The sequence below is a fragment of the Dipodomys merriami genome, unplaced genomic scaffold (genome assembly GCF_024711535.1).
Source record: "Dipodomys merriami isolate MVZ:Mamm:240054 unplaced genomic scaffold, mDipMer1.0.p SCAF_4, whole genome shotgun sequence".
Lineage (NCBI taxonomy): Eukaryota > Metazoa > Chordata > Mammalia > Rodentia > Heteromyidae > Dipodomys > Dipodomys merriami.
Window position 1 is genome coordinate 70263869 of NW_027205603.1, and position 16000 is coordinate 70279868.

Below are 16000 nucleotides of genomic sequence, written 5' to 3' on the forward strand. Positions count from 1 at the left end.
CTGAAAATCTCAGTTCAAATCTAGTCTAAGTACACAAATCTAAGAGGCTCCTCTCCAATTAAATAGCAAAATAGCCAGAAGTGGAGGTGTGGCCTGATACGTTAAAACACCAGCTATGAGTGAAAATGAGCAAGAACTTAAGGCTCAGTATCAGTCCTAGTATCATATCAGCCTTATAGTTCTATCTGGAGTCCTGGTGATGCAAAATCCTTATACCTGAAGCCATGATGGCCTCCATGACTTCCAGTGGTTGCTGGTGCATTCAGCAGCCTCAACTGACAGCCCAATCTCACCAGTATCTTTGAACCCAAGTCTATAAGACTAGCAATGCACAAAACTCTTCCTCCAGAAGTTTCCCTCTTCATATACTTTAGGTCCTGAGAACCTTCTCTCACCAGCTCCTGACCCATCCACAACCCTCTGCCCTGCTCAGCTCTTTCTGCTAGAATTAGCTCTTCTTCCACTCTAACTAGGATCATAGGTAGGAGGTACTTAGCTACTTATTAGTTTGTAGCTCAATTTATTGCATAGATAATGGTTCAGGCTTTTTGTCTCCTTAAATGAAAGAAAAATGTTACTGAAAAAAAGAAAACAGGATAGTGGTTAAACTTGTTACCCATTTTTTTTAGTATGTGCCAATCCTGGGGCTTGAACCCAGGATTGAGTCTCTTTGTGCTAAAGGCTAGTGTTCTACCTCTTGAACCACAGCTGACTTTTTCTGAGTAGTTATTGGAAATAAGCATCTCACATAATTTCCTGCTCGGGCTAACTTCAAACCATGATCCTCCAACCTCAGCCTCCTGAGTAGCTAAGATTATAGGCAAGAGCCACTGACACCCGGCTTAAACTTGTTACTCTTAATTGATTCATACATATTCTATTAACTCTTTCTTTATACCTAAAAGAAAAACAGAAATAAAAACTCAAAACATTGCAAAGGCTTTTACAGGAAAATATAGAATCATTTTTCCCAGTGGCAATGAAATGGCCACTGTGGTTAATAGTTTATGCCTACACTGTAGGGAAAACTCTGTGCATACATAAATTGAAGGAGTTAAGCATTGTCGCAACACCAATGCCCATCAGACAATAGATGGTCAAATGTTAGAAAATGTTATGCTGCTTCAGAAAATAGGTATATCGCTTACTAAATATAGGCCTTTTCTATAAAGCATGGGTTTAGAGTCCTTGTTCTGAAATATAATACCCTACTTTAGCCCATACATGCTTTGAAATTACAGTGCCTCCTCAAAACTATAATCTACCAAGTGAGGGCTACCCGAATTGGTTTAAGTACAATTACTGTCCAAGTGAAACGGTGGCCAAGTACAGTCTGATGGGGTGGTCATTTTGCAAAAATGGTTTGTCCTGGCCAAGAAACAGGAAAATAGGCTGGGTACTCCCTCCCTTGTCCTCCCTAAGTACCCCTTACAGGCTTTAATATAATAATTTTTCAAATTATACTCTAGTCCAGTCCAACAGTTCATTCCAAACATTCCCCTAAGAAGCTAGTATGTGCCGAGGCTTGTGCCAGACCCTGAGAACAGAAAATGCTAACACCCATGCTGTCGCCTGGAGGTGCTAAAGCCAAAAGGAAAGGGTCATTTGGCACTCACAGGACAGTGAAACACAACATAATAGTAGAGGCATGTGCTGGGTACATTAGAGGCAGAGAAACAGGCCATTCTGTTGGGCCATTAAACTTTTATTTAGTATTTTCAAGCTGTGAATTCCTTGTTCCTAGCACAGTGCTGAACACATAGTGGAATTTTTAATGCTTGCCAAGTGAACAAACATGAATAGCATTTAAAAACTCAAGGTTGTTTTTTTTTTAATATTTGAATGCTTAGTATGAGATTGTTTGCACATGCGCTGTAAATATCTCTACTCTTTAAAAAGTAGCCATTGTAGCTGTAGAGAACTGTAAATCATGTTGGAAAATCCAATAGTTAAACACCTGAAAACAATTTTAATAGAGAATGCCAAAGTAAGACAGGCCACATATGCTGTGGGCACTGGGATCTCAGCTAAGCATGATAGACAGGGAAAAGCAAGATTGCTGGCAATGGAAGGGAACTCCCTTCCTAAAGCCAAGGGGGAAACTGACAGGCTATTATAGGCCCAATGAGAAATGGCAATCAAGTGGAGGTCAACTGATGATATTGCTTACTTGGGTTTAGCAGTTATGGGTTATACATTGATTTTTAAATATTGAAGTAACAATTCAAATCAATAAATATGAAGCTTGGATCAAGAATAGTGACCTGGTCTGACTTACAGGGACTGATCTTGTGGGTGTCTGAGCACAAGAACATGACCAGAATAGTACCTAGCTTGTGCTCTCCTTTCTACAAGAAGTCCTTGGGGACCTGGTGTCCTGATGGAGACAAATGGTAAACTCCAGGATTTTCAGTCTACTAAAGGGAAAAGCACTCAGGCAAGCAATGAGTTAAAATTACACAACTACTGTACAACTGACATACATAGATAAAGAGGAAGTGAAAATTTTCTGAAAGCTTAACCACCCTTATGAACACAGGGAGACAGTGGGATAAGGAAAATCATTGGGAGACTCAACACTATAAAAGGAAACAGTCATAGGACAAGAATAGTATCAAGACACTGAATAGAGGAGGTTTTCTTCAAAAGTGGAGAGAATGCAAAGATCACACAATCTCTTCTTCCTTTAGTTCCATAGTGATTGGGATTCTTGATACAGAAAGCTTAATCTAGAATTACTGATGTGCACAACCATGCCCCAATCTTGACTGATCTTTGTTCCAAACCAGCATTTGCATTCAGTGTGCATCAAAAACCTCTATCTCCAGGGACATTTAGTCTTCAAAGAATGTCCAACCCATGAGAACACTTCTAGATTTTTTGCTCCTTGTAAGCTAAAATTTTAAGCAAAATCAAGGAGGCAGGTTGTTCCAAAACACTGCCAAAAAAAAATCAGACTTTAAGTACTTGAGAAAAACTCAACTGTGTGACTTCATCTGAGGTTTCTTAAAATTACTGAAATAGATTTAAATTTCTCTAACAACTTTTCAGGTAATACTAGGTATCAATCAGAAAAACCTTTAAGTTTTTGGTTATCAAAAGTATGGATTTCTCTTTTTTTTGGGGGGGGAGGTGTAGGGAGATCAGTTACAGGGCTTTAACTCAGGGCCTGGGATCTCTCCCTGAACTTCCTTTGCTCAAGGCCAGCAATCTATCCCTTAAGGCACAGCACCACTTCTGGCTTTTTCTAAGTAGTTTTTTTGAGGTAAAAATCACATAAACTTTCCTGCCTGGTCTGGCTTCAAACCATGATCCTCAGATCTCAGCTTACTGAATAGCTAGGATTACAGGCATGAGCCATAAGCACACAACAAAAGTATCCATTTCTAATATTTACTATTATAGTAATATTATGACAGTGTAGATTAATAAAACTATGAAATAAGATTACTTTTGTATACTACAGTTTGAATACACATAATACACATAATATTTTTACTGACAGAAAATAAGAAAGTTCTAGAGGCTTCAGGATTCAAAGTTTTTGTACCCTAATAATTAAACTGCTTAAGAGATGATACATTCTTTCAGATGGAAGCAAATTTGCTAGGAAATGGAAAGACTGGGAAAAAATTATATTAAGTGAAGTAAGCCAGGCCCAAAGAAACATAGGTCCCATGGTTTCCCTTATCTACAATAACTAGTGGATGTCTAGGACAAGCAGAAAAGGTCAAAAGCTATATACATATGGCCATATAAGATGATAAGTGAAATGAACCCCATGTCAGGGACACAAGAGGTTTTATCTTCCTTGCTGTTGTTTTTAATATACTTATAATGTACTATGTGATTTTTTTTGTTTCTTTGTATGTTCTTCCCCCATGGTATAACCTCTGTTTTCACTGTATTTGATTCCAGTGCCCTGCATCTTGTATATACATTTTTCTAATTTGGGGAGGGGAAGGAAAATAACAAAATGCTGAAATAAGGATACAGGATGACCCATTGTAACAAGAGATGTACAAGACACTATGCTGAAAATGAACTTTACAACTTTGGGGGTGAGGAAGAAGGAGTTGGGAAGGTAGGGGAAAAAGAAAAGAGGAGGTAACAATGCTTGGTAGGAAACATAACTGTAACCCCTCTTTACAGTATCTTTAAAATAAAAATATCACTTAAAAAGTGGAAAAAAAGAGATGATACAGACCATCAGCATAACTAAGGTAATAGGAAATCTAGAGCCAAAGTCTGTCTGAAATCCAATGAAATGTATTCAGATAAAAGTTGCCTTGATTCACAAGGACAGTTAGCAAAAAATGAAGTCCAATTATGAGTGCAGAAGAGAAAATTTAGGGTGAGAGCTAGAGGCAGTGAATAGGAACTGTGAACAATATATGGTAGCTACTCAATCTGTGAAGTGCTTAGCAAATCTGAGGTCAGAATCTTGGCTTGCTCTTCTGACTATGGGCAGGCAAGTCAGTAAAGCCCTCTTTGCCTTAATATCCTCATCCCTGAACAGGTTACATCAGTATAGGTCATAGGGGTGTTGTTTCAATAAAAGCAAATGTACAATAAAAGTGAAGGTCTCAGTACAGTATCTGCTATGTCAATTAGTCGTCAAGGAATATGAGTCATTATTGGATATAAGAATTTACCAACTAGCCAGGCACTGGTGGTTCATGCCTCTGATCCGAGGTACTTGGGAGACTGAGATCTGAGGATCATAGTTTTTCTGGCAGGAAATTCCATGAGACTCATCCCCAATTAACCAGCAAAAAGCCAGGAGTGGAGCTGTGGCTCAAGTAATAGAGTGTTAGTCTTGAAAGGAAAAGCTCAGGGACTGTACACAGGCCCCAAAACTGGCATAAATAAATAAGTGAATAAATAAATAAATAAAATAAACATATCAACTAGGTCAAAAAATGGCCATCTAAGATGTTAGAAGGAAGTTCACATAAGATACTTCACATAAAAAATACATATATGTTTATTTAAATGTATTACTATACAAATTTAATATGTTATTATGGTATTATATTAAATTATGCTTATAAGACAACTTGGTCTTGATAATACATTGATATTTACATATATATATATATATATATATATATATATATATATATATATATATATGCACTACTCAAATGAAAGGCACTTTCCAAAGACCACTACAGGATCATAATGGCTTTAATCTTATTTAAGTCGTACAGCTAAACAAACTGATCACAAACATTTTCTGAACATGGATGCTTATCTGTTTTGATTATTAGGAATCAGGAGTTAAGAAATTGAGATCAAAAAGCAACTTTGACTCTGGGGGAGGCTGGATGGGACAGATCACATCCTTCTATGCCCTACTTCATCACAGAGGGGAAAATGCCTACTTACCTGTATCACTCAGTAAAGTATGGCCTAGGGAGGGATTATAATCCTGAAATTGCAACCAGAGAGGATAAAGGAACTCCATCCAGAAATGCCTATATTTTTAGATACCTGTAGAGTTCTTTTGTATATGACACAGTACACTTTATTTCAACTGCTCAAAATATATACATATATACAGATGAGTCACACCTCTCATCCTATCTACACAGAAGGCTAAGATCTGTAGTATTGTTGTTTAAAGCCTTTCTGGCTAGAAGAATCTGAGAAAATTCACATCCAAATAATGAGGGTTAAATGGGTCAAGTGATAGGATGCTAGAAGTAAGAAAAAAAGCCAAGGAAGAATGCAATGGCCCTGAGTTCAAACCATGAAGAACCATGAAGAAATATTGAGACTTTTATAAAATCTAGTGGCCAAGTAATGAAACTTAATCTTCTGTATATTGAAGCAATGTATATTTGAAATAATTTGCAAAGCAAGTCAACAAAAACTAAATTAATTTGCTGGGATCACAATATTAAGAGTTTAAAAGAGGTTTTTTTTTCATTAAGGCAAGGACAACAACTTGAAAATAAAATTGATAACAATAAAGAAAGTTTTAACATGTTATATCAGATTTTAGATTCTTGCCAGTAGCAGATCTATCATCTTGGTTACTGCTTATGCTTTTCCTTTTTTGGTTAACTTATCACCCTTCATAGAAAGGTAGAACCAGAGAAGAATAATAAACTTCAGATCTGAGGTTCGGTTGCATTTTGCCAAATGTTAAGAAAGGCAAACATCTCCACCCAACTAAATGGAAAAGCACATGACAACTAGTGTATATCATGCCTTCTATTCAACCTCTGTCTAAGAAAAACAAGAAGAATCTCTTAATCCCTTCACACTCCAAACACGCCAGAGGGCTCTGTAAAGGGCTAGAAAGTAACTATTTCAGGATTTTCAGGACATATGGTCTGCATTGAAATCAGTCAGTTCTGATGTAGCACAGAAGTAGCCACAGACCAGAAATGTGTAAGGAAGAATGGGTTGTTTTCCAATAAAACTTTATGAGTATTGAAACTTCTAGTTAAAATTATTTTCACACTACCCAAAATGATGTCCTTCTTTTTTATTTTCCCCAACCCACATAAAAGTCTAAGAGTTTTTCCTAAGCTGAGGGCCCTACAGAAAAAGATGACAGGCTAAATTTTGTTCTTGGGTCACAGATAGTTGGCATGAAGTGAAGAAATGAGTGAGATCCTTGGAGCAACAACCAGGGAAAAGGACATAGGGATACAAACAAACAAATAAAAAACAAAGGAAAAAGTTTCATTCTGGAAATATCGAATGGCAGCGTTGAAGTCTGGGGAGGGAGACTCAAGTCTTCCATTTGCCATCTGTCAGTGTGCACAAGACAAACACCAATATAAGGACACTAATATTTAAGTAACTGTAATGGGCAACTTTTACATTTATATTTTCATACTATTTTGGTGAGTGATCAAGAGTAGAAAATTCCACCTTATTTGGATAATCTTACCATTTTTTGCTTGTTTTAACATTGACTTATAAGTGAAGGAACTGGTGGGGAAAGGAAAGAATCATTTTATACATCCATGTGCTTTCGCTGAAATCAGCATAACGTTTACAGTGAGTGTTGTGGTTTGATATATTTAATCAGTTCTGTTTATGAAGATAGGTTTCCCATGCCTGCCCGTGTGATTTGAGGAATCAAAGCAGAGACAGTGTCTGCTGTGCAATGAAGTATGGCGGCTACCCTTTGGATGGTCATCATTGTAGGGTCTGCTATATGCTCTGTGTGTAGGGATGTGAGTACTGCCTTCCTATGTTCGTCAGATACAAAGATGTCATGAATGGCCTTAAAAACTAGGTCTTTTGAAGGAAAATTAAAAATCATAATCAGGTTTTCCATGGGGAAATGTAATTATTTATTCTGGTTTTTTGGATATTTATTTGGTATAATTTGTGTTCCATGCCAAAAGAGAGAGAAAGAGGGTCCTTTGAGTTTTCTATACAGGGGTACATAATAGCAAAATAGGGACAATCACTGCTTCGCTGCTATGCATGAGAACATTACACAAATAAGTGTGCTGGTATATATCCATTATGGAAGTTGTTAATAATCCTGACCTTGGCTAGGCAGGTAGAACCACCTGAATCCTAGCACTCAGGAGACTGCAGCTTGGAGGAAAGCTTACATACTTAGTGATACTCTATCTCAGACAAACAAAAAAGATCTAGGCTACCGAAATCCTTGACCATAATGTAGATTACAATGATGGAAGCAAAATTGCTCTATGGTGGTCAGCAGGAAGACCAGTATGATCTTTCAAAACCGAAATTTTTCATGTCATTTTTCTGCTTTCTAATGTGCTGTGTAGTTCACAGAAACTAGAGAGGATGTTTTCACCACCACTAAATAATGGCTTAAGGAAATAGATATTTATACCCAGATTTAAACATAGCATTTTTTTCAGTACTATAGATTGGAAATTGAACTGTGGGACTGCTCTACTACTTGAACTATTCCCCCAGATCTTTTATTTTTGAAATAAGATCTTGCTAATTAATTTTGACAGGGTTGGACTTGAGATTGCAATTTTCCTGCCTGTACCTCCTGGGTGGCTGAGATTACAAGCATATGTCACCACACCCAGTCCTGTATATATTAGAACATCACATAGTATCTCCATAAATATGTATAATATTTATGTGCAAATTGAAAAACAAGATTTAAGTCCTTCCATGGCTCAACTCATGTCCAGAATCAAGTTCAAGTTCTTCATTTTAAAATATAAGAACCCACTTATTGGGCATACCTTTCCTTTCTGCATCCCTGGCCTACACTTTTCAATACTAATCACATTGAGCTGAATTTCTGATGTTTCCTCCAGATATACTATGTCCTGTTAGACCAGATACCTATGGCAAGTTTCTCCTAGTGATGACCAGTTAAGTTGATCATAATCCCTCTTGTTATGAAGAGCAAAGAGTGGTCTATGATGGCTTCCCAGAGCCTTGCATGGGTGCTTGGTGTGGTAGATCATGGCAGAGTTGTCTGCTGAATGACTAATACTTAACATATCATTTTAGAATAATTACTGAAACACAGTCTACTTTGTATATTTTAACACATTAACATGATTTTATTACAAACAAAACCACTTCAGATTATAAAGTATGAGGAAACTGGGCACCAATTACACAGTATAAGCAATCACCAATTGATTATACATATATAAGAGCTACCATATAAGGCTTTTATGTCTCATTTTTTTGTTCAGGCATATTCTTTTGCTGTAACTACACAGAGATGAGGACTGGAGGGAAAGACTGAATACTGAAGAAGCTATCCTGACAAGATAAAAGTCACAAGAAAATCAATATTTTCAAAAGGAGCTGCCAACAATAGACTTTCCTCTTGGTAGATGATTTTCTAGATGAGCTCATGAGAGCTATTAGGCAACTTTTGTTCCAGAGTGTGTTATGTAATTTATCTAGGCTTGCAGTGTACTTACTGTAAGAGCTCACATCAGAGCTCAGTATTCCTTCTAATCCACTGTTCTTTGAAAGATGGGGTTTACCACAAATTGATTTTTCCCTTTAGTAGATAAAATTGAATGTTTTAAAGTCTTTAATGGAATTTGAAATGCAGAATTTTAAACTGAGCACTTATTAAAGTAAAAATAGTTAAAGCAATTTTGAGTTTTTGCTAATATTTTTGTTTATAATTATGCATGAGTTTTGTCTATACTTCATGGTTGGTATTTTAAAGGAACAGTACAATGAAACACATCCATTTGTGTCAGGTTCTCAGATCCCCATGGAGGCCATGCCACTGCTTACTGTGTGGTAGACTTTGGGGAAATACTTGCATTATAAACTTTAGTATCCATACTTGTTGAAAGAGAAAAATAGATGAAGAGTGGTAAATGGAGAGGGAGTCAAAGAGAGGAAGGGGAAGCAAGATTTTGCTAAATCTCTTGTGTGTGTTTGTATGTGCACTCATGCATGCACATACACATATGCACAGACATATATGTTAATTTAAATGCAATTCTATGTATCTGAAGGCACTGTGCAGGACAGAGCAAATGTTCACACAAGTTGAACAATGGAAGTTTTGATTGCTTAGAGAAAACATCCTCTCCTTTAAGAAATATTAGAAATACACTATCATTAACGGTATTATCCAACCCAATGAAGTAAGAACTATTCATCTTGATCTCTACTCAATCTACAGAACAAAAAAAGGTGACATATAATGTACTATTTACTATTAAATAATAGTGGGGAAAATGGTGGAGTTTTGTTATAGAATATTCTATTTCTATTAAATGATGGTCTTTGTCAGCTCATTGAAAAGACAAAGACGACGTTGGGAAGGGCTGTCATATGGGATGACGTTGGGAAGGGCTGTCATGTGGAAAACCATGGCCGCCAGGATGCCCTCTTGTCTCACCACCTCCCTGGGTAGCACATGCTTAACAACTCAAGAAATTCACTCAGCTCCTCAGTTTCTTAAATGTTAATCGTAATTAATAAGAATGGCATTACATGTAACAATAATGTTTATTTTCCCAGTTCTATAACTTTTATAAAGCAGTCCAGTTTTAGAACAAGACTGAAAACACAGGGAACCCAGGGATCAGTAAACAAAGAACCTGGGATTTTTGCAAAGAGACATTCAATATCACATCTACCACATGCTAGTCGGTGAATTTGAATAAGCCAGTTCAGTTCTCTAAATGTCAATCTACTTGCCCCTCAGACATGGACCTGAGCAGTTGAAATGATGAAGCCCCCCCCCCGCAAAGGTATGCAAAATAAGGGTTCATTGGTAGTAATCACATAGCATCCGACCCACAAGAGCAACTAACATAGTTGAGCCCTCAATCCTTCTCTGAGAGAGGCCAGAACTATCTGGAACATTTTGATCATTCAATCATATGTATTGAGCATCTTTGAGATGCCAACCCATTGACCAGCTGACATCAGAAAATTAAAATGCAGCTCTGATACAAGGTAATTAGATTCTATCCCTAAAACTAAAATCAATTTACAAATATTTTATTGTATCTCAGGCATCAGTATACAAAAATGTAGCCAGTTACCTTGCACAGAAAGTTGTTTTTTGTTTGGTCTCTCTTTTTTTTTTTAGAGAAAGCCTGAAAGAATCAAGAGATTTAACATGTCATTCTCTCCCTAATAGGAGGACAACAGAATAACCCTTAGAGAATTATACAATGTTTCCTCATAATCCTCAAAGAACATAACAAATGTTCCTGCTGAAGAACAATTCCTTAACTTTGCTAAATTATAGATATAATTTTACTCAGCTAGTAGCTTCTCTTTTATAGTGAGTTAAATCCATTTCAAGCCAATGGGCTTTCTCTAGCTAGCAGGAACCAGTGAACATCTTCTGCAGGCTTGCCAATAGGACAGGTTCCCTCTTTGGGAAAGAAAATAGCACAAGAGGATGCTCCAGTTCAAAGTGAACCTTACCAGGGATCAGGAAAAATCTAAATTTTATACAGTGATATGCTTTGTGCTATTAGGTTCTTCAAGAGAAGGTGAAGTTTAGCTCTGCTTCTAGCTGCATGGATAGGTGTGGGGGGTTTTGTTTGTTTGTTTTACTTCTGGTTTTCCTGTGCTTTGCTGGACATAAGAGTCTCATGGACTTTACCACCCAGGCTGGCTCCAAACTGAAATCCTCAGGTCTCAGCCTTCCAGGTAGCTAGGATTCCATATATAAGCACCAGTGCCCAGTTTAAACTTCCTTATCTTTTTAGTTGTAAAATGTAAATATTTACCAACATTCTAGGTATTTACTCACATTATAGGTTACAATGTAAATGTTTACCTTCATGATAGCTTTCTTAAAAGAACAAGGTGTGTTACACTCATAAGCTGACATGTTGAGCTTAAAACCCTTTCTACAACTACTTAAAGACAATATGTGTGTTAATGAGAGACAGAGAGAGAGAGAGAGAGAGAGAGAGAGAGAGAGAGAGAGAGAGAGAGAGAGAGAGAGAGAGAGAGAGAGAGAGAGAGAGAGATAAAGAGAGAAAACGAGTCCTCATTTCCAGTATCTCAGAACATGATCTTATTTGGAAAGGGGTCAATTAGTTCAGACGAGATCTCCAACTGCAGTGTGATATCAGTCATCCAATATGACTGATGATCTCTTAATAAGAAGAAATTTGGAGCCAGGAGCCAGTGGCTCCCACCTATAATCCTAGCTACTCAGGAGGCTGAGATCTAAGGATTGCGGTTCCTGCCAGCCCGGCTGGGCAAGAAAGTCCGTGAGACTCTTATCTCCAATAAACCACTGGAAAACAAGGACAGCGCCCAAGCCCAGAGTTCAAGCCCCATAACCGACCAAAAAAAAAAAAGGAATTTGGAGACACAAACATACAGAAGACACAAACATACAGGCAGTAGTGGCTCATACCTCCAATCTTAGCTACTCAGGAAACTGAGATCTGAGGATCACTGTTCAAAGCCAGCCTATGCAGGAAAGTCTGTGAGACTCTTATCTCCAATTAACCAACAGAAAACTGGAAGTGGATCAAGTGGTAGAGCACTAGCCTTGAGCAACAAAGCTCAGGGACAGCATCCAGGCCCTGAGATCAAGTCTCAGGACCAAAAAAGAAATACAGGAGAATACTATGTTGACATGAAGACAGACATCCATGGGATAGCGAGCAAACTATCAGAAGCTAGAGGGTGGAACATACACACTCTGAAGCTCTGGGAGCCATAGTCATTCTTACACATGGGTCTGTGGAACAATAGATCTCTGGGGTAAGGTACCCAGTATATACAGTGCATATGATACTTGAAATGGTACTCTCTGTATCTACTTGAAGATTAGAGGGGAAAAATTGACCAAGATGCATTGGACTCATAAACTGACATGTTAAATTAAAACACCTTTGTATAACTACTTAAAGAAAATTTTAAAAATTAAAAATTAAGACAAGAAAGATCATTAGAATAGCCCTTTTCAGTTGGAGTTTAAGGAGATGAGCTGCTCTTAAATATATAGAGACAGTAGCTTCAGGATAAATTCATTTACTCATTACATCAATGATCTCATGATCTTCCTTAGTTCTTAGTTCATTGGGACTCTGAGAGTATGTAATTCATCTGTCAAAGAGTACATTTGGACACCAGGCCGCTTTAGCATAGAAGCTAGCCATGGATAGAGCCAGAAGGATTCGACTGAACAGTCTACTTCAATTTCTTTACCTTGCTTCCACACACTTCCTTCCTCTTTCTTTCAAAGAATGGCACAAATGACACTTCTATTCATTAGGAGCTACATACTGTACTCAGAAATGTTACCAACAAAATCTAAATAAAACAGATTAAATTCTAAAATATCAAATCATAATTATAAATTAGAATACTATATGTGTCAGGATACATAAAATAGGGATATCTTGGGGAAGGAGGAAGAGGTTATAAGAAAATGAGGGAGAAAGGAAAGAAGGGGAAGAAAGAGAGGGGGGAGAGAGAAGAACAGAGGAAAGGCAGAGCAGCAGAGGCTTGTCCTGAAAGTCATTCTAGTGCATTCTACCATGACCACCTTGGCAATCTATAAGCAGGTATACATTAATGAGAGAGGTGCAGAAGGATCCAGATTTCCTCACAATGTCCTTAGATACTCACAAGGTACTAAAACATATTTTTCAATAACAGAATTTTCTATTCTGTAACTAGTGGCAAGTAGAGACAATATAATTCCACAGTAATAGTGGTTGTGCAAGTTATTCTCTCATCCATTGGCTGCATCACCTGGGAACCTGTTTAAAAAAATGTAAGTTCTCAGGTCCCACTTCAGATCTAGAGTCAGAAACTCTAGGCATAGAATTCAGCAATTTGTTTGTGCTTGTGCATATTTGTAGCAACCTGGGGAATAAGTTATGGCATTCTTTCTCAAGTCCATGGTTACATGTGACTCTTCTTTGCTATAATCCATTACACTCTTTCCTTACTATCTGTGAACTTTCAATTCTGTGTGACAGGACAGAGAGGCCAAATATTCTGCTAAACATTCTGCTAATGCTAATATTCATGTAAAAACCAACTGTGCAACCTCACATATAATCAAACAAAAACATATCAGAACAAAATACAGTTTGTACTTACTTCATTAACAAGTTTCAATTAGAGGATTTTCTGAGTTACTGCCACTTAGAGTATAATTTTGTTCTCTATTGTTGAACAATTATCTCTTAAGACAACAGAATAAATATGAGTGTAAATTCTGTGTCTTCTCTAATTCAGATCTTTTTCATCACCTGAATATTAATATCAATATAGTATATGCAAAGAATCTATCAAGAAGGTAGATTATATGGGAAGACATGGTCATCCAGAGACCCATACTAAGAATTAAGAAATAATCCATTTTCACTTGATTCACAGGAATCTTGTAGTGAGCACTTCCCGCTTGTACCAGATACATAATGATTTCCTATGGGTCAGTTAGCTCCAACATTGATTGCATTTACTTACAATCATTTTAACCATGGCAAGCCATCCTCACAAGTAAATTCTCTTTCCAAAGCTGACTTACAGTCAATACACTCTGTTTCTGAGAAAATGGATCAACTTAGCCAAAATCAGTTAAGGAGTTTTCTCTAAAGAAGACTGTGAATACAGCATGAGTTATTACTAAGGGACCTCTGATGCCACCAGTGTGCCCAGGACAGTCCTAGTTTAAAACTGTACCTTTACAGTCAGTAACAGCAGCCCTTGCAACCCCAGTAGTCTGGGTTGACCAAAACATTGTATGGCCAGCAGGTTGCCTACAATGGGTTTGTGTAATGCTAGCTCTAGAATTGATAATAAGTGCCTCCATCTATCCACACCCTTATCTTGTCTCAATTTTGTGTACAGCCTGGATGGAAAAATGAACAGAATAGAACTGGACTCAAATCTCCCCCACAGGTACTCTTAAGCAATCTGAAACCATTTCAAGGTGGATCCTTGAAACTATTAAAAACAAATTATTCAGCATCTCAAATCTGTACCTTAAAGACATAATAAATGTTTACAAAACATACTATACTAAAACCTGATGGGAGTCTATCCCTCTAATAAAAATGCAATTCCATAAAATGAAAGTATATCCATATTTCTATCTCTGCTAATGGTAAAATTCACCCAGGCAATGTAACTAGCACCTTAGGACCAAATTTTCTCTCTCCCCATTGTGTAATTAATTGCTAAATCCATTGTTTGTATTTTAAAACCTCTGGAACTACTTATTTTTCCTCAGAATAAAATTTCTAATCCAGAATTGTTAGAATAGCTTTCCTCAACTTTTTATCCCTCTCCAATTCCTCTCCTTCACTTCGGTTCCAGTTATCGCAAATAAAGCAATCTCTTTGATCCAGTGCAAGTTGGACTAATAATGGCAATCTTTTTAGCTTAGCATTCAAGACTTTTATCAGTTATACTCGAGCAACTTTTTTCACCTTCACCACAATTATCCACCCAACTACAATCTCTTCAATGGTTCTTATTCAAGGGTGGTATTGCTCTCCTGTTCCAGTGTTTGGAAATGTTACTTGTCACAGTGTTTGGAAGCACGAGGGACACTTAATGGGCAGGTACTAAGGTCACTAAATGTCCATCAATGTAAGACCCATTTTGTGAAACAGAATGACCTTGTCAAAATGTCAAATAATTGGCCAGGTTAAGACTTATCCTTCAAACATATGTACATGGTTCCTTCTTTCTAGAATTTACTTAACCCTCACTATTTCTGTTTTCTCTAAAAATACTATCGCACTTAGAAATACAATTCAGATTTCTTTCTTATCTCAAGATCATCTTGACTGAGTAGTTATGAATTGAAGATATATGTCAATGATTTAATACCTACTGATATACCATGCCATGCTATAAATGCATGTAAATACTATAAATAATGAATAAACTGCTTACTTATTTATTTCACATCATTGTCTCTTTTTCTTCAATTTCTTTACTCTCTAAAACTTCCTTAAAAGATATTCCTCTTATTTGAAAGACTAATATACACTTAAAAGATGAGAAACAGTCTAGCAATGATTTTTTGGATTAAGACATAAACTGACAGAATACCATTTTAACAGTCTTTTTTATCATGCTGAATGTAGAATTTAGGATACTTTCAAATAAAATAAATAAATATTTTATAATGCTTTTCTCATTAAGGGCATTTTATTTTAAAAACCCAACATGTATATATTAGTTGCAGGTAAAGTTTAAATAGATAGTTCCCAGGTAACAAAAAAGCACTGTTAGAAATAGAGCAAACCAAAGAGAAGGTTCCCAGTATTTAAATTCCTTTGTGATCTTTTAGTCAGTTTTTTTTGTTGTTGTTCTTTGGTTTGGCTTGTTAGGAAGTTCTTACTCACTGTAAGCAATAAGTAAAAACTCTACAAAGTTCTATCTAGCCAGCATGTGTTGGAGATCTTTATAAGGAAAATATTTAATCTAAATAAATAAAACTTATGGGACTACATGGTATACTTCTATACAAATATGAAATAAAAGTGCTGTTATCCTATCACATTTTTTAAGTTTGAATATAGACTGTTTCTATAGC

The 16000-nt window shown here is 36.7% G+C and overlaps 1 protein-coding gene across 1 annotated transcript in view; it reads right to left on the reverse strand.

Moving 5' to 3' along the window:
• Rspo2 (R-spondin 2) overlaps positions 1–16000 on the reverse strand; it is a 136691-nt gene that overhangs the window by 48621 nt on the left and 72070 nt on the right. The window lies entirely within an intron of this gene.